Source organism: Triturus cristatus, chromosome 10 (genome assembly GCF_964204655.1).
Source record: "Triturus cristatus chromosome 10, aTriCri1.1, whole genome shotgun sequence".
Lineage (NCBI taxonomy): Eukaryota > Metazoa > Chordata > Amphibia > Caudata > Salamandridae > Triturus > Triturus cristatus.
In genome coordinates this window covers 665,191,789-665,211,949 of record NC_140593.1, presented here as the reverse complement: position 1 = coordinate 665,211,949, position 20,161 = coordinate 665,191,789, and positions in this window count along the sequence as shown.

The window sequence follows — 20,161 nt, the reverse complement described above, 5'->3', positions numbered from 1 at the left end:
GCATGTCGTAAGGGGGGGTGGTTATCTCTTTCACCAAAAAATGGGCGTTTTTGATTGAACAATAAAGGCCTCCAAATGTTATTTAATTCACTTCCCGTGGAGGAGAAACACTTTTTAAGGCCTCAGAATGAGTAAATTGGCCATTTTCATTCACTTTTACCCATTCCTCAAATCTTGTGTTTAAGGCCCCTGGAAGCATGAAAATCACTTTAAACATCTCATTTTATCTTTAAAAGTGATTTTCCACATACAAATGTGAATTGTAGTTCAAAGAGGCAACATTTGAAAATGGACCATTTTTTTCGTTTCTGAAGCATGTCGTAAGGGGGGGTGGTTATCTTTTTCATCAAAAATCGGGCGTTTTTGATTGAACAATAAAGGCCTACAAATGTTATTTAATTCGCTTCCCGTGGAGTAGAAATACTTTTTAAGGCCGCAGAGTGAGTAAATTGGCCATTTTCATTCATTTTTACCCATTCCTCAAATCTTGTGTTTAAGGCCCCTGGAAGCATGAAAATCACTTTAAACATCTCATTCTTTCTTTAAAAGTGATTTTCCACGTACAAATGTGAATTGTAGTTCAAAGAGGCAACATTTGAAAACGGACCATTTTTTTCGTTTCTGAAGCATGTCGTAAGGGGGGGTGGTTATCTCTTTCACCAAAAAATGGGCGTTTTTGATTGAACAATAAAGGCCTCCAAATGTTATTTTATTCACTTCCAGTGGAGTAGAAACACTTTTTAAGGCCGCAGAGTGAGTAAATTGGCCATTTTCATTCACTTTTACCCATTCCAAAAATCTTGTGTTTAAGACCCCTGGACGCATGAAAATCACTTTAAACATATCATTTTATCTCTAAAAGTGATAATCCACATACAATTGTGAATTGTAGTTCAAAGAGGCAACATTTGAAAATGAACCATTTTTTTTGTTTCTGAAGCATGTCGTAAGGGGGGGTGGTTATCTCTTTCATCAAAAATCGGGCATTTTTGATTGAACAATAAAGGCCTACAAATGTTATTTAATTCACTTTCTGGGGTGGAGAAAAACTTTTTAGGCTCTGAGTGAATAAATTGGCCATTTTCATTCAAGTTTTCTCATTCCTCAAATCTTGTGTTTAGGGCCCGGGGAAGCTTGAAAATCACTTCAAACATCTAACTTTATCTCTAAAAGTGATAATCCACATACAAATGTGAATTGTAGTTCAAAGATGCAACATTTGAAAATGAACCATTTTTTTTGTTTCTGAAGCATGTCGTAAGGGGGGGTGGTTATCTCTTTCATCAAAAATCGGGCATTTTCGCTTGAACAATAAAGACCTCCAAATGTTATTTTATGCACTTGCCGTGGAGTAGAAACAATTTTTAAGGCCGCAGAGTGAGTAAATTGCCCATTTTCATTCACTTTTACCCATTCCAAAAATCTTGTGTTTAAGACCCCTGGACGCATGAACATCACTTTAAACATATCATTTTATCTCTAAAAGTGATAATCCACATACAAATGTGAATTGTAGTTCAAAGATGCAACATTTGAAAATGAACCATTTTTTTCATTTCTGAAGCATGTCGTAAGGGGGGGTGGTTATCTCTTTCATCAAAAATCTGGCGTTTTTGATTGAACAATAAAGGCCTCCAAATGTTATTTAATTCACTTCCCGTGGAGGAGAAACACTTTTTAAGGCCTCAGAATGAGTAAATTGGCCATTTCCATTCACTTTTACCCATTCCTCAAATCTTGTGTTTAAGGCCCCTGGAAGCATGAAAATCACTTTAAACATATAATTTTATCTTTGAAAGTGATTTTCCACATACAAATGTGAATTGTAGTTCAAAGAGGCAACATTTGAAAACGGACCATTTTTTTCGTTTCTGAAGCATGTCGTAAGGGGGGGTGGTTATCTCTTTCACCAAAAAATGGGCGTTTTTGATTGAACAATAAAGGCCTCCAAATGTTATTTTATTCAATTCCAGTGGAGTAGAAACACTTTTTAAGGCCGCAGAGTGAGTAAATTGGCCATTTTCATTCACTTTTACCCATTCCAAAAATCTTGTGTTTAAGACCCCTGGACGCATGAAAATCACTTTAAACATATCATTTTATCTCTAAAAGTGATAATCCACATACAAATGTGAATTGTAGTTCAAAGATGCAACATTTGAAAATGAACCATTAATTTCGTTTCTGAAGCATGTCGTAAGGGGGGGTGGTTATCTCTTTCATCAAAAATCTGGCGTTTTTGATTGAACAATAAAGGCCTCCAAATGTTATTTAATTCACTTCCCGTGGAGGAGAAACACTTTTTAAGGCCTCAGAATGAGTAAATTGGCCATTTTCATTCACTTTTACCCATTCCTCAAATCTTGTGTTTAAGGCCCCTGGAAGCATGAAAATCACTTTAAACATCTCATTTTATCTTTAAAAGTGATTTTCCACATACAAATGTGAATTGTAGTTCAAAGAGGCAACATTTGAAAATGGACCATTTTTTTCGTTTCTGAAGCATGTCGTAAGGGGGGGTGGTTATCTTTTTCATCAAAAATCGGGCGTTTTTGATTGAACAATAAAGGCCTACAAATGTTATTTAATTCGCTTCCCGTGGAGTAGAAATACTTTTTAAGGCCGCAGAGTGAATAAATTGGCCATTTTCATTCACTTTTACCCATTCCTCAAATCTTGTGTTTAAGGCCCCTGGAAGCATGAAAATCACTTTAAACATCTCATTCTTTCTTTAAAAGTGATTTTCCACGTACAAATGTGAATTGTAGTTCAAAGAGGCAACATTTGAAAACGGACCATTTTTTTCGTTTCTGAAGCATGTCGTAAGGGGGGGTGGTTATCTCTTTCACCAAAAAATGGGCGTTTTTGATTGAACAATAAAGGCCTCCAAATGGTATTTTATTCACTTCCAGTAGAGTAGAAACACTTTTTAAGGCCGCAGAGTGAGTAAATTGGCCATTTTCATTCACTTTTACCCATTCCAAAAATCTTGTGTTTAAGACCCCTGGACGCATGAAAATCACTTTAAACATATCATTTTATCTCTAAAAGTGATAATCCACATACAAATGTGAATTGTAGTTCAAAGAGGCAACATTTGAAAATGAACCATTTTTTTGTTTCTGAAGCATGTCGTAAGGGGGGGTGGTTATCTCTTTCATCAACAATCGGGCATTTTTGATTGAACAATAAAGGCCTACAAATGTTATTTAATTCACTTTCTTGGGTGGAGAAAAACTTTTTAAGGCCTCAGAGTGAATAAATTGGCCATTTTCATTCAAGTTTTCCCATTCCTCAAATCTTGTGTTTAGGGCCCGGGGAAGCTTGAAAATCACTTCAAACATCTAATTTTATCTCTAAAAGTGATTATCCACGTACAAATGTGAATTGTAGTTCAAAGACGCAACATTTGAAAATGGACCATTTTTTTTATTTCTGAAGCATGTCGTCGGGGGGGGGTGGTTATCTCTTTCGTCAAAAATCTGGCGTTTTCGCTTGAACAATAAAGACCTCCAAATGTTATTTTATGCACTTGCCGTGGAGTAGAAACACTTTTTAAGGCCGCAGAGTGAGTAAATTGCCCATTTTCATTCACTTTTACCCATTCCTCAAATCTTGTGTTTAAGGCGCCTGGAAGCATGAAAATCACTTTAAACATCTCATTTTTTCTTTAAAAGTGATTTTCCACGTACAAATGTAAATTGTAGTTCAATGAGGCAACATTTGAAAACCAACCATTTTTTTCGTTTCTGAAGCATGTCGTAAGGGGGGGTGGTTATCTCTTTCACCAAACAATGGGCGTTTTTGATTGAACAATAAAGGCCTCCAAATGTTATTTTATTCACTTCCCGTGGAGTAGAAACACTTTTTAAGGCCGCAGAGTGAGTAAATTGGCCATTTCCATTCACTTTTACCCATTCCTCAAATCTTGTGTTTAAGGCCCCTGGAAGCATGAAAATCACTTTAAACAGATAATTTTATCTTTAAAAGTGATTTTCCACGTACAAATGTGAATTGTAGTTCAAAGAGGCAACATTTGAAAACGGACCATTTTTTTTGTTTCTGAAGCATGTCGTAAGGGGGATGGTTATCTCTTTCATCAAAAATCGGGCATTTTTGATTGAACAATAAAGGCCTACAAATGTTATTTAATTCACTTTCTGGGGTGGAGAAAAACTTTTTAAGGCCTCAGAGTGAATAAATTGGCCATTTTCATTCAAGTTTTCCCATTCCTCAAATCTTGTGTTTAGGGCCCGGGGAAGCTTGAAAATCACTTCAAACATCTAATTTTATCTCTAAAAGTGATTATCCACGTACAAATGTGAATTGTAGTTCAAAGACGCAACATTTGAAAATGGACCATTTTTTTTATTTCTGAAGCATGTCGTCGGGGGGGTGGTTATCTCTTTCGTCAAAAATCTGGCGTTTTCGCTTGAACAATAAAGACCTCCAAATGTTATTTTATGCACTTGCCGTGGAGTAGAAACACTTTTTAAGGCCGCAGAGTGAGTAAATTGGCCATTTCCATTCACTTTTACCCATTCCTCAAATCTTGTGTTTAAGGCCCCTGGAAGCATGAAAATCACTTTAAACAGATAATTTTATCTTTAAAAGTGATTTTCCACGTACAAATGTGAATTGTAGTTCAAAGAGGCAACATTTGAAAACGGACCATTTTTTTTGTTTCTGAAGCATGTCGTAAGGGGGATGGTTATCTCTTTCATCAAAAATCGGGCATTTTTGATTGAACAATAAAGGCCTACAAATGTTATTTAATTCACTTTCTGGGGTGGAGAAAAACTTTTTAAGGCCTCAGAGTGAATAAATTGGCCATTTTCATTCAAGTTTTCCCATTCCTCAAATCTTGTGTTTAGGGCCCGGGGAAGCTTGAAAATCACTTCAAACATCTAATTTTATCTTTAAAAGTGATTATCCACGTACAAATGTGAATTGTAGTTCAAAGACGCAACATTTGAAAATGGACCATTTTTTTTATTTCTGAAGCATGTCGTCGGGGGGGTGGTTATCTCTTTCGTCAAAAATCTGGCGTTTTCGCTTGAGCAATAAAGACCTCCAAATGTTATTTTATGCACTTGCCGTGGAGTAGAAACACTTTTTAAGGCCGCAGAGTGAGTAAATTGCCCATTTTCATTCACTTTTACCCATTCCTCAAATCTTGTGTTTAAGGCCCCTGGAAGCATGAAAATCACTTTAAACATATAATTTTATCTTTAAAAGTGATTTTCAACGTACAAATGTGAATTGTAGTTCAAAGAGGCAACATTTGAAAACGGACCCTTTTTTTCGTTTCTAAAGCATGTCGTAAGGGGGGGTGGTTATCTCTTTCACCAAAAAATTGGCATTTTTGATTGAACAATAAAGGACTCCAAATGTTATTTTATTCAATTCCAGTGGAGTAGAAACACTTTTTAAGGCCGCAGAGTGAGTAAATTGGCCATTTTCATTCACTTTTACCCATTCCAAAAATCTTGTGTTTAAGACCCCTGGACGCATGAAAATCACTTTAAACATATCATTTTATCTCTAAAAGTGATAATCCACATACAAATGTGAATTGTAGTTCAAAGATGCAACATTTGAAAATGATCCATTATTTTCGTTTCTGAAGCATGTCGTAAGGGGGGGTGGTTATCTCTTTCATCAAAAATCTGGCGTTTTTGATTGAACAATAAAGGCCTCCAAATGTTATTTAATTCACTTCCCGTGGAGGAGAAACACTTTTTAAGGCCTCAGAATGAGTAAATTGGCCATTTCCATTCACTTTTACCCATTCCTCAAATCTTGTGTTTAAGGCCCCTGGAAGCATGAAAATCACTTTAAACATCTCATTTTATCTTTAAAAGTGATTTTCCACATACAAATGTGAATTGTAGTTCAAAGAGGCAACATTTGAAAATGGACCATTTTTTTCCTTTCTGAAGCATGTCGTAAGGGGGGTGGTTATATCTTTCATCAAAAATCGGGCGTTTTTGATTGAACAATAAAGGCCTACAAATGTTATTTAATTCGCTTCCCGTGGAGTAGAAATACTTTTTAAGGCCGCAGAGTGAGTAAATTGGCCATTTTCATTCACTTTTACCCATTCCTCAAATCTTGTGTTTAAGGCCCCTGGAAGCATGAAAATCACTTTAAACATCTCATTTTTTCTTTAAAAGTGATTTTCCACATACAAATGTGAATTGTAGTTCAAAGAGGCAACATTTGAAAACGGACCATTTTTTTCGTTTCTGAAGCATGTCGTAAGGGGGGGTGGTTATCTCTTTCACCAAAAAATGGCCGTTTTTGATTGAACAATAAAGGCCTCCAAATGTTATTTAATTCACTTCCCGTGGAGGAGAAACACTTTTTAAGGCCTCAGAATGAGTAAATTGGCCATTTTCATTCACTTTTACCCATTCCTCAAATCTTGTGTTTAAGGCCCCTGGAAGCATGAAAATCACTTTAAACATCTCATTTTATCTTTAAAAGTGATTTTCCACATACAAATGTGAATTGTAGTTCAAAGAGGCAACATTTGAAAATGGACCATTTTTTTCGTTTCTGAAGCATGTCGTAAGGGGGGGTGGTTATCTTTTTCATCAAAAATCGGGCGTTTTTGATTGAACAATAAAGGCCTACAAATGTTATTTAATTCGCTTCCCGTGGAGTAGAAATACTTTTTAAGGCCGCAGAGTGAGTAAATTGGCCATTTCCATTCACTTTTACCCATTCCTCAAATCTTGTGTTTAAGGCCCCTGGAAGCATGAAAATCACTTTAAACATCTAATTTTATCTTTAAAAGTGATTTTCCACATACAAATGTGAATTGTAGTTCAAAGAGGCAACATTTGAAAATGGACCATTTTTTTCGTTTCTGAAGCATGTCGTAAGGGGGGGTGGTTATCTCTTTCATCAAAAATCTGGCGTTTTTCATTGAACAATAAAGGCCTCCAAATGTTATTTTATTCACTTCCCGTGGAGTAGAAACACTTTTTAAGGCCGCAGAGTGAGTAAATTGGCCATTTTCATTCACTTTTACCCATTCCAAAAATCTTGTGTTTAAGACCCCTGGACGCATGAAAATCACTTTAAACATATCATTTTATCTCTAAAAGTGATAATCCACATACAAATGTGAATTGTAGTTCAAAGATGCAACACTTGAAAATTAACCATATTTTTCGTTTCTGAAGCATGTCGTAAGGGGGAGTGGTTATCTCTTTCATCAAAAATCTGGCGTTTTTGATTGAACAATAAAGGCCTCCAAATGTTATTTAATTCACTTCCCGTGGAGGAGAAACACTTTTTAAGGCCTCAGAATGAGTAAATTGGCCATTTCCATTCACTTTTACCCATTCCTCAAATCTTGTGTTTAAGGCCCCTGGAAGCATGAAAATCACTTTAAACATATCATTTTTTCTTTAAAACTGATTTTCCACGTACAAATGTGAATTGTAGTTCAAAGAGGCAACATTTGAAAACTGACCATTTTTTTCGTTTCTGAAGCATGTCGTAAGGGGGGTGGTTATCTCTTTCGTCAAAAATCTGGCGTTTTCGCTTGAACAATAAATACCTCCAAATGTTATTTTATTCACTTGCCGTGGAGGAGAAACACTTTTTAAGGCCTCAGAGTGAATAAATTGGCCATTTTCATTCACGTTTTCCCATTCCTCAAATCTTGTGTTTAGGGCCCGGGGAAGCTTGAAAATCACTTCAAACATCTAATTTTATCTCTAAAAGTGATTATCCACGTACAAATGTGAATTGTAGTTCAAAGAGGCAACATTTGAAAACGGACCATTTTTTTCGTTTCTGAAGCATGTCGTAAGGGGGGGGTGGTCATCTCTTTCACCAAAAAATGGGCGTTTTTGATTGAACAATAAAGGCCTCCAAATGTTATTTTATTCACTTCCCGTGGAGTAGAAACACTTTTTAAGGCCGCAGAGTGAGTAAATTGGCCATTTTCATTCACTTTTACCCGTTCCAAAAATCTTGTGTTTAAGGCCCCTGGAAGCATGAAAATCACTTTAAACATATCATTTTATCTTTAAAGGTGATTTTCCACATACAAATGTGAATTGTAGTTCAAAGAGGCAACATTTGAAAATGGACCATTTTTTTAGTTTCTGAAGCATGTCGTAAGGGGGGGTGGTTATCTCTTTCATCAAAAATCGGGCGTTTTGGATTGAACAAAAAGGCCTACAAATGTTATTTAATTCGCTTCCCGTGGAGTAGAAACACTTTTTAAGGCCGCAGAGTGAGTAAATTGGCCATTTTCATTCACTTTTACCCATTCCTCAAATCTTGTCTTTAAGGCCCCTGGAAGCATGAAAATCACTTTAAACATCTCATTTTTTCTTTAAAAGTGATTTTCCACGTACAAATGTGAATTGTAGTTCAAAGAGGCAACATTTGAAAACGGACCATTTTTTTCTTTTCTGAAGCATGTCGTAAGGGGGGGGTGGTCATCTCTTTCACCAAAAAATGGGCGTTTTTGATTGAACAATAAAGGCCTCCAAATGTTATTTTATTCACTTCCCGTGGAGTAGAAACACTTTTTAAGGCCGCAGAGTGAGTAAATTGGCCATTTTCATTCACTTTTACCCATTCCAAAAATCTTGTGTTTAAGACCCCTGGGCGCATGAAAATCACTTTAAACATATCATTTTATCTCTAAAAGTGATAATCCACATACAAATGTGAATTGTAGTTCAAAGATGCAACATTTGAAAATGAACCATTTTTTTTGTTTTTGAAGCATGTCGTAAGGGGGGTGGTTATCTCTTTCATCAAAAATCGGGCATTTTTGATTGAACAATAAAGGCCTACAAATGTTATTTAATTCACTTTCTGGGGTGGAGAAAAACTTTTTAAGGCCTCAGAGTGAATAAATTGGCCATTTTCATTCACGTTTTCCCATTCCTCAAATCTTGTGTTTAGGGCCCGGGGAAGCTTGAAAATCACTTCAAACATCTAATTTTATCTCTAAAAGTGATTATCCACGTACAAATGTGAATTGTAGTTCAAAGACGCAACATTTGAAAATGGACCATTTTTTTCGTTTCTGAAGCATGTCGTAAGGGGGGGTGGTTATCTCTTTCGTCAAAAATCTGGCGTTTTCGCTTGAACAATAAAGACCTCCAAATGTTATTTTATTCACTTACCGCGGAGGAGAAAAACTTTTTAAGGCCGCAGAGTGAGTAAATTGGCCATTTTCATTTACTTTTACCCATTTCTCAAATCTTGTGTTTAGGGCCCCTGGAAGCTTGAAAATCACTTTAAACATCTAATCTTATCTCTAAAAGTGATTTTCCACGTACAAATGTGAATTGTAGTTCAAAGATGCAACATTTGAAAATGAACCATTTTTTTCGTTTCTGAAGCATGTCGTAAGGGGGGGTGGTTATCTCTTTCATCAAAAATCTGGCGTTTTTGATTGAACAATAAAGGCCTCCAAATGTTATTTAATTCACTTCCCGTGGAGGAGAAACACTTTTTAAGGCCTCAGAATGAGTAAATTGGCCATTTCCATTCACTTTTACCCATTCCTCAAATCTTGTGTTTAAGGCCCCTGGAAGCATGAAAATCACTTTAAACATATAATTTTATCTTTGAAAGTGATTTTCCACATACAAATGTGAATTGTAGTTCAAAGAGGCAACATTTGAAAACGGACCATTTTTTTAGTTTCTGAAGCATGTCGTAAGGGGGGGTGGTTATCTCTTTCACCAAAAAATGGGCGTTTTTGATTGAACAATAAAGGCCTCCAAATGTTATTTTATTCAATTCCAGTGGAGTAGAAACACTTTTTAAGGCCGCAGAGTGAGTAAATTGGCCATTTTCATTCACTTTTACCCATTCCAAAAATCTTATGTTTAAGACCCCTGGACGCATGAAAATCACTTTAAACATATCATTTTATCTCTAAAAGTGATAATCCACATACAAATGTGAAATGTAGTTCAAAGATGCAACATTTGAAAATGAACCATTAATTTAGTTTCTGAAGCATGTCGTAAGGGGGGGTGGTTATCTCTTTCATCAAAAATCAGGCGTTTTTGATTGAACAATAAAGGCCTCCAAATGTTATTTAATTCACTTCCCGTGGAGGAGAAACACTTTTTAAGGCCTCAGAATGAGTAAATTGGCCATTTTCATTCACTTTTACCCATTCCTCAAATCTTGTGTTTAAGGCCCCTGGAAGCATGAAAATCACTTTAAACATCTCATTTTATCTTTAAAAGTGATTTTCCACATACAAATGTGAATTGTAGTTCAAAGAGGCAACATTAGAAAATGGACCATTTTTTTCGTTTCTGAAGCATGTCGTAAGGGGGGGTGGTTATCTTTTTCATCAAAAATCGGGCGTTTTTGATTGAACAATAAAGGCCTACAAATGTTATTTAATTCGCTTCCCGTGGAGTAGAAATACTTTTTAAGGCCGCAGAGTGAGTAAATTGGCCATTTTCATTCACTTTTACCCATTCCTCAAATCTTGTGTTTAAGGCCCCTGGAAGCATGAAAATCACTTTAAACATCTCATTCTTTCTTTAAAAGTGATTTTCCACGTACAAATGTGAATTGTAGTTCAAAGAGGCAACATTTGAAAATGGACCATTTTTTTCGTTTCTGAAGCATGTCGTAAGGGGGGGTGGTTATCTCTTTCACCAAAAAATGGGCGTTTTTGATTGAACAATAAAGGCCTCCAAATGGTATTTTATTCACTTCCAGTGGAGTAGAAACACTTTTTAAGGCCGCAGAGTGAGTAAATTGGCCATTTTCATTCACTTTTACCCATTCCAAAAATCTTGTGTTTAAGACCCCTGGACGCATGAAAATCACTTTAAACATATCATTTTATCTCTAAAAGTGATAATCCACATACAAATGTGAATTGTAGTTCAAAGAGGCAACATTTGAAAATGAACCATTTTTTTGTTTCTGAAGCATGTCGTAAGGGGGGGTGGTTATCTCTTTCATCAACAATCGGGCATTTTTGATTGAACAATAAAGGCCTACAAATGTTATTTAATTCACTTTCTTGGGTGGAGAAAAACTTTTTAAGGCCTCAGAGTGAATAAATTGGCCATTTTCATTCAAGTTTTCCCATTCCTCAAATCTTGTGTTTAGGGCCCGGGGAAGCTTGAAAATCACTTCAAACATCTAATTTTATCTCTAAAAGTGATTATCCACGTACAAATGTGAATTGTAGTTCAAAGACGCAACATTTGAAAATGGACCATTTTTTTTATTTCTGAAGCATGTCGTCGGGGGGGGTGGTTATCTCTTTCATCAAAAATCTGGCGTTTTTGATTGAACAATAAAGGCCTCCAAATGTTATTTTATTCACTTCCCGTGGAGTAGAAACACTTTTTAAGGCCGCAGAGTGAGTAAATTGGCCATTTCCATTCACTTTTACCCATTCCTCAAATCTTGTGTTTAAGTCCCCTGGAAGCATGAAAATCACTTTAAACAGATAATTTTATCTTTAAAAGTGATTTTCCACGTACAAATGTGAATTGTAGTTCAAAGAGGCAACATTTGAAAACGGACCATTTTTTTTGTTTCTGAAGCATGTCGTAAGGGGGATGGTTATCTCTTTCATCAAAAATCGGGCATTTTTGATTGAACAATAAAGGCCTACAAATGTTATTTAAGTCACTTTCTGGGGTGGAGAAAAACTTTTTAAGGCCTCAGAGTGAATAAATTGGCCATTTTCATTCAAGTTTTCCCATTCCTCAAATCTTGTGTTTAGGGCCCGGGGAAGCTTGAAAATCACTTCAAACATCTAATTTTATCTCTAAAAGTGATTATCCACGTACAAATGTGAATTGTAGTTCAAAGACGCAACATTTGAAAATGGACCATTTTTTTTATTTCTGAAGCATGTCGTCGGGGGGGTGGTTATCTCTTTCGTCAAAAATCTGGCGTTTTCGCTTGAACAATAAAGACCTCCAAATGTTATTTTATGCACTTGCCGTGGAGTAGAAACACTTTTTAAGGCCGCAGAGTGAGTAAATTGCCCATTTTCATTCACTTTTACCCATTCCTCAAATCTTGTGTTTAAGGCCCCTGGAAGCATGAAAATCACTTTAAACATATAATTTTATCTTTAAAAGTGATTTTCAACGTACAAATGTGAATTGTAGTTCAAAGAGGCAACATTTGAAAACGGACCCTTTTTTTCGTTTCTGAAGCATGTCGTAAGGGGGGGTGGTTATCTCTTTCACCAAAAAATTGGCATTTTTGATTGAACAATAAAGGACTCCAAATGTTATTTTATTCACTTCCAGTGGAGTAGAAACACTTTTTAAGGCCGCAGAGTGAGTAAATTGGCCATTTTCATTCACTTTTACCCATTCCAAAAATCTTGTGTTTAAGACCCCTGGACGCATGAAAATCACTTTAAACATATCATTTTATCTCTAAAAGTGATAATCCACATACAAATGTGAATTGTAGTTCAAAGATGCAACATTTGAAAATGAACCATTATTTTCGTTTCTGAAGCATGTCGTAAGGGGGGGTGGTTATCTCTTTCATCAAAAATCTGGCGTTTTTGATTGAACAATAAAGGCCTCCAAATGTTATTTAATTCACTTCCCGTGGAGGAGAAACACTTTTTAAGGCCTCAGAATGAGTAAATTGGCCATTTCTATTCACTTTTACCCATTCCTCAAATCTTGTGTTTAAGACCCCTGGAAGCATGAAAATCACTTTAAACATCTCATTTTATCTTTAAAAGTGATTTTCCACATACAAATGTGAATTGTAGTTCAAAGAGGCAACATTTGAAAATGGACCATTTTTTTCCTTTCTGAAGCATGTCGTAAGGGGGGTGGTTATCTCTTTCATCAAAAATCGGGCGTTTTTGATTGAACAATAAAGGCCTACAAATGTTATTTAATTCGCTTCCCGTGGAGTAGAAATACTTTTTAAGGCCGCAGAGTGAGTAAATTGGCCATTTTCATTCACTTTTACCCATTCCTCAAATCTTGTGTTTAAGGCCCCTGGAAGCATGAAAATCACTTTAAACATCTCATTTTTTCTTTAAAAGTGATTTTCCACATACAAATGTGAATTGTAGTTCAAAGAGGCAACATTTGAAAACGGACCATTTTTTTCGTTTCTGAAGCATGTCGTAAGGGGGGGTGGTTATCTCTTTCACCAAAAAATGGGCGTTTTTGATTGAACAATAAAGGCCTCCAAATGTTATTTAATTCACTTCCCGTGGAGGAGAAACACTTTTTAATGCCTCAGAATGAGTAAATTGGCCATTTCCATTCACTTTTACCCATTCCTCAAATCTTGTGTTTAAGGCCCCTGGAAGCATGAAAATCACTTTAAACATCTAATTTTATCTTTAAAAGTGATTTTCCACATACAAATGTGAATTGTAGTTCAAAGAGGCAACATTTGAAAATGGACCATTTTTTTCGTTTCTGAAGCATGTCGTAAGGGGGGGTGGTTATCTCTTTCATCAAAAATCTGGCGTTTTTCATTGAACAATAAAGGCCTCCAAATGTTATTTTATTCACTTCCCGTGGAGTAGAAACACTTTTTAAGGCCGCAGAGTGAGTAAATTGGCCATTTTCATTCACTTTTACCCATTCCAAAAATCTTGTGTGTAAGACCCCTGGACGCATGAAAATCACTTTAAACATATCATTTTATCTCTAAAAGTGATAATCCACATACAAATGTGAATTGTAGTTCAAAGATGCAACACTTGAAAATTAACCATATTTTTCGTTTCTGAAGCATGTCGTAAGGGGGAGTGGTTATCTCTTTCATCAAAAATCTGGCGTTTTTGATTGAACAATAAAGGCCTCCAAATGTTATTTAATTCACTTCCCGTGGAGGAGAAACACTTTTTAAGGCCTCAGAATGAGTAAATTGGCCATTTCCATTCACTTTTACCCATTCCTCAAATCTTGTGTTTAAGACCCCTGGACGCATGAAAATCACTTTAAACATATCATTTTATCTCTAAAAGTGATAATCCACATACAAATGTGAATTGTAGTTCAAAGAGGCAACATTTGAAAATGAACCATTTTTTTGTTTCTGAAGCATGTCGTAAGGGGGAGTGGTTATCTCTTTCGTCAAAAATCTGGTGTTTTCGCTTGAACAATAAATACCTCCAAATGTTATTTTATTCACTTGCCGTGGAGGAGAAACACTTTTTAAGGCCTCAGAGTGAATAAATTGGCCATTTTCATTCACGTTTTCCCATTCCTCAAATCTTGTGTTTAGGGCCCGGGGAAGCTTGAAAATCACTTCAAACATCTAATTTTATCTCTAAAAGTGATTATCCACGTACAAATGTGAATTGTAGTTCAAAGAGGCAACATTTGAAAACGGACCATTTTTTTCGTTTCTGAAGCATGTCGTAAGGGGGGGTGGTTATCTCTTTCATCAAAAATCTGGCGTTTTTGATTGAACAATAAAGGCCTCCAAATGTTATTTAATTCACTTCCCGTGGAGGAGAAACACTTTTAAAGGCCTCAGAATGAGTAAATTGGCCATTTCCATTCACTTTTACCCATTCCTCAAATCTTGTGTTTAAGGCCCCTGGAAGCATGAAAATCACTTTAAACATCTCATTCTTTCTTTAAAAGTGATTTTCCACGTACAAATGTGAATTGTAGTTCAAAGAGGCAACATTTGAAAACGGACCATTTTTTTCGTTTCTGAAGCATGTCGTAAGGGGGGGTGGTTATCTCTTTCACCAAAAAATGGGCGTTTTTGATTGAACAATAAAGGCCTCCAAATGTTATTTTATTCACTTCCAGTGGAGTAGAAACACTTTTTAAGGCCGCAGAGTGAGTAAATTGGCCATTTTCATTCACTTTTACCCATTCCAAAAATCTTGTGTTTAAGACCCCTGGACGCATGAAAATCACTTTAAACATATCATTTTATCTCTAAAAGTGATAATCCACATACAAATGTGAATTGTAGTTCAAAGAGGCAACATTTGAAAATGAACCATTTTTTTTGTTTCTGAAGCATGTCGTAAGGGGGGGTGGTTATCTCTTTCATCAAAAATCGGGCATTTTTGATTGAACACTAAAGGCCTACAAATGTTATTTAATTCACTTTCTGGGGTGGAGAAAAACTTTTTAAGGCCTCAGAGTGAATATATTGGCCATTTTCATTCAAGTTTTCCCATTCCTCAAATCTTGTGTTTAGGGCCCGGGGAAGCTTGAAAATCACTTCAAACATCTAATTTTATCTCTAAAAGTGATTATCCACGTACAAATGTGAATTGTAGTTCAAAGACGCAACATTTGAAAATGGACCATTTTTTTTATTTCTGAAGCATGTCGTCGGGGGGGTGGTTATCTCTTTCGTCAAAAATCTGGCGTTTTCGCTTGAACAATAAAGACCTCCAAATGTTATTTTATGCACTTGCCGTGGAGTAGAAACACTTTTTAAGGCCGCAGAGTGAGTAAATTGCCCATTTTCATTCACTTTTACCCATTCCTCAAATCTTGTGTTTAAGGCGCCTGGAAGCATGAAAATCACTTTAAACATCTCATTTTTTCTTTAAAAGTGATTTTCCACGTACAAATGTGAATTGTAGTTCAATGAGGCAACATTTGAAAACCAACCATTTTTTTCGTTTCTGAAGCATGTCGTAAGGGGGGGTGGTTATCTCTTTCACCAAACAATGGGCGTTTTTGATTGAACAATAAAGGCCTCCAAATGTTATTTTATTCACTTCCCGTGGAGTAGAAACACTTTTTAAGGCCACAGAGTGAGTAAATTGGCCATTTTCATTCACTTTTACCCATTCCAAAAATCTTGTGTTTAAGACCCCTGGACGCATGAACATCACTTTAAACATATCATTTTATCTCTAAAAGTGATAATCCACATACAAATGTGAATTGTAGTTCAAAGATGCAACATTTGAAAATGAACCATTTTTTTCGTTTCTGAAGCATGTCGTAAGGGGGGGTGGTTATCTCTTTCGTCAAAAATCTGGCGTTTTTGATTGAACAATAAAGGCCTCCAAATGTTATTTAATTCACTTCCCGTGGAGGAGAAACACTTTTTAAGGCCTCAGAATGAGTAAATTGGCCATTTCCATTCACTTTTACCCATTCCTCAAATCTTGTGTTTAAGGCCCCTGGGCGCATGAAAATCACTTTAAACATATAATTTTATCTTTAAAAGTGATTTTCCACATACAAATGTGAATTGTAGTTCAAAGAGGCAACATTTGAAAACGGACCATTTTTTTTGTTTCTGAAGCATGTCGTAAGGGGGGGTGGTTATATCTTTAACCAAAAAATGGGCATTTTTGATTTAACAATAAAGGCCTCCAAATGTTATTTTATTCACTTCCAGTGGAGTAGAAACACTTTTTAAGGCCGCAGAGTGAGTAAATTGGCCATTTTCATTCACTTTTACCCATTCCAAAAATCTTGTGTTTAAGACCCCTGGACACATGAAAATCACTTTAAACATATCATTTTATCTCTAAAAGTGATAATCCACATACAAATGTGAATTGTAGTTCAAAGATGCAACATTTGAAAATGAACCATTATTTTCGTTTCTGAAGCATGTCGTAAGGGGGGGTGGTTATCTCTTTCATCAAAAATCTGGCGTTTTTGATTGAACAATAAAGGCCTCCAAATGTTATTTAATTCACTTCCCGTGGAGGAGAAACACTTTTTAATGCCTCAGAATGAGTAAATTGGCCATTTCCATTCACTTTTACCCATTCCTCAAATCTTGTGTTTAAGGCCCCTGGAAGCATGAAAATCACTTTAAACATCTCATTTTATCTTTAAAAGTGATTTTCCACATACAAATGTGAATTGTAGTTCAAAGAGGCAACATTTGAAAATGGACCATTTTTTTCGTTTCTGAAGCATGTCGTAAGGGGGGTGGTTATCTCTTTCATCAAAAATCGGGCGTTTTTGATTGAACAATAAAGGCCTACAAATGTTATTTAATTCGCTTCCCGTGGAGGAGAAACACTTTTTAAGGCCGCAGAGTGAGTAAATTGGCCAGTTTCATTCACTTTTACCCATTCCTCAAATCTTGTGTTTAAGGCCCCTGGAAGCATGAAAATCACTTTAAACATCTCATTTTATCTTTAAAAGTGATTTTCCACATACAAATGTGAATTGTAGTTCAAAGAGGCAACATTTGAAAATGGACCATTTTTTTCGTTTCTGAAGCATGTCGTAAGGGGGGGTGGTTATCTTTTTCATCAAAAATCGGGCGTTTTTGATTGAACAATAAAGGCCTACAAATGTTATTTAATTCGCTTCCCGTGGAGTAGAAATACTTTTTAAGGCCGCAGAGTGAGTAAATTGGCCATTTTCATTCACTTTTACCCATTCCTCAAATCTTGTGTTTAAGGCCCCTGGAAGCATGAAAATCACTTTAAACATCTCATTCTTTCTTTAAAAGTGATTTTCCACGTACAAATGTGAATTGTAGTTCAAAGAGGCAACATTTGAAAACGGACCATTTTTTTCGTTTCTGAAGCATGTCGTAAGGGGGGGTGGTTATCTCTTTCACCAAAAAATGGGTGTTTTTGATTGAACAATAAAGGCCTCCAAATGTTATTTTATTCACTTCCAGTGGAGTAGAAACACTTTTTAAGGCCGCAGAGTGAGTAAATTGGCCATTTTCATTCACTTTTACCCATTCCAAAAATCTTGTGTTTAAGACCCCTGGACGCATGAAAATCACTTTAAACATATCATTTTATCTCTAAAAGTGATAATCCACATACAAATGTGAATTGTAGTTCAAAGATGCAACACTTGAAAATTAACCATATTTTTCGTTTCTGAAGCATGTCGTAAGGGGGAGTGGTTATCTCTTTCATCAAAAATCTGGCGTTTTTGATTGAACAATAAAGGCCTCCAAATGTTATTTAATTCACTTCCCGTGGAGGAGAAACACTTTTTAAGGCCTCAGAATGAGTAAATTGGCCATTTCCATTCACTTTTACCCATTCCTCAAATCTTGTGTTTAAGACCCCTGGACGCATGAAAATCACTTTAAACATATCATTTTATCTCTAAAAGTGATAATCCACATACAAATGTGAATTGTAGTTCAAAGAGGCAACATTTGAAAATGAACCATTTTTTTGTTTCTGAAGCATGTCGTAAGGGGGAGTGGTTATCTCTTTCGTCAAAAATCTGGTGTTTTCGCTTGAACAATAAATACCTCCAAATGTTATTTTATTCACTTGCCGTGGAGGAGAAACACTTTTTAAGGCCTCAGAGTGAATAAATTGGCCATTTTCATTCACGTTTTCCCATTCCTCAAATCTTGTGTTTAGGGCCCGGGGAAGCTTGAAAATCACTTCAAACATCTAATTTTATCTCTAAAAGTGATTATCCACGTACAAATGTGAATTGTAGTTCAAAGAGGCAACATTTGAAAACGGACCATTTTTTTCGTTTCTGAAGCATGTCGTAAGGGGGGGTGGTTATCTCTTTCATCAAAAATCTGGCGTTTTTGATTGAACAATAAAGGCCTCCAAATGTTATTTAATTCACTTCCCGTGGAGGAGAAACACTTTTAAAGGCCTCAGAATGAGTAAATTGGCCATTTCCATTCACTTTTACCCATTCCTCAAATCTTGTGTTTAAGGCCCCTGGAAGCATGAAAATCACTTTAAACATCTCATTCTTTCTTTAAAAGTGATTTTCCACGTACAAATGTGAATTGTAGTTCAAAGAGGCAACATTTGAAAACGGACCATTTTTTTCGTTTCTGAAGCATGTCGTAAGGGGGGGTGGTTATCTCTTTCACCAAAAAATGGGCGTTTTTGATTGAACAATAAAGGCCTCCAAATGTTATTTTATTCAATTCCAGTGGAGTAGAAACACTTTTTAAGGCCGCAGAGTGAGTAAATTGGCCATTTTCATTCACTTTTACCCATTCCAAAAATCTTGTGTTTAAGACCCCTGGACGCATGAAAATCACTTTAAACATATCATTTTATCTCTAAAAGTGATAATCCACATACAAATGTGAAATGTAGTTCAAAGATGCAACATTTGAAAATGAACCATTAATTTAGTTTCTGAAGCATGTCGTAAGGGGGGGTGGTTATCTCTTTCATCAAAAATCAGGCGTTTTTGATTGAACAATAAAGGCCTCCAAATGTTATTTAATTCACTTCCCGTGGAGGAGAAACACTTTTTAAGGCCTCAGAATGAGTAAATTGGCCATTTTCATTCACTTTTACCCATTCCTCAAATCTTGTGTTTAAGGCCCCTGGAAGCATGAAAATCACTTTAAACATCTCATTTTATCTTTAAAAGTGATTTTCCACATACAAATGTGAATTGTAGTTCAAAGAGGCAACATTAGAAAATGGACCATTTTTTTCGTTTCTGAAGCATGTCGTAAGGGGGGGTGGTTATCTTTTTCATCAAAAATCGGGCGTTTTTGATTGAACAATAAAGGCCTACAAATGTTATTTAATTCGCTTCCCGTGGAGTAGAAATACTTTTTAAGGCCGCAGAGTGAGTAAATTGGCCATTTTCATTCACTTTTACCCATTCCTCAAATCTTGTGTTTAAGGCCCCTGGAAGCATGAAAATCACTTTAAACATCTCATTCTTTCTTTAAAAGTGATTTTCCACGTACAAATGTGAATTGTAGTTCAAAGAGGCAACATTTGAAAATGGACCATTTTTTTCGTTTCTGAAGCATGTCGTAAGGGGGGGTGGTTATCTCTTTCACCAAAAAATGGGCGTTTTTGATTGAACAATAAAGGCCTCCAAATGGTATTTTATTCACTTCCAGTGGAGTAGAAACACTTTTTAAGGCCGCAGAGTGAGTAAATTGGCCATTTTCATTCACTTTTACCCATTCCAAAAATCTTGTGTTTAAGACCCCTGGACGCATGAAAATCACTTTAAACATATCATTTTATCTCTAAAAGTGATAATCCACATACAAATGTGAATTGTAGTTCAAAGAGGCAACATTTGAAAATGAACCATTTTTTTGTTTCTGAAGCATGTCGTAAGGGGGGTGGTTATCTCTTTCATCAACAATCGGGCATTTTTGATTGAACAATAAAGGCCTACAAATGTTATTTAATTCACTTTCTTGGGTGGAGAAAAACTTTTTAAGGCCTCAGAGTGAATAAATTGGCCATTTT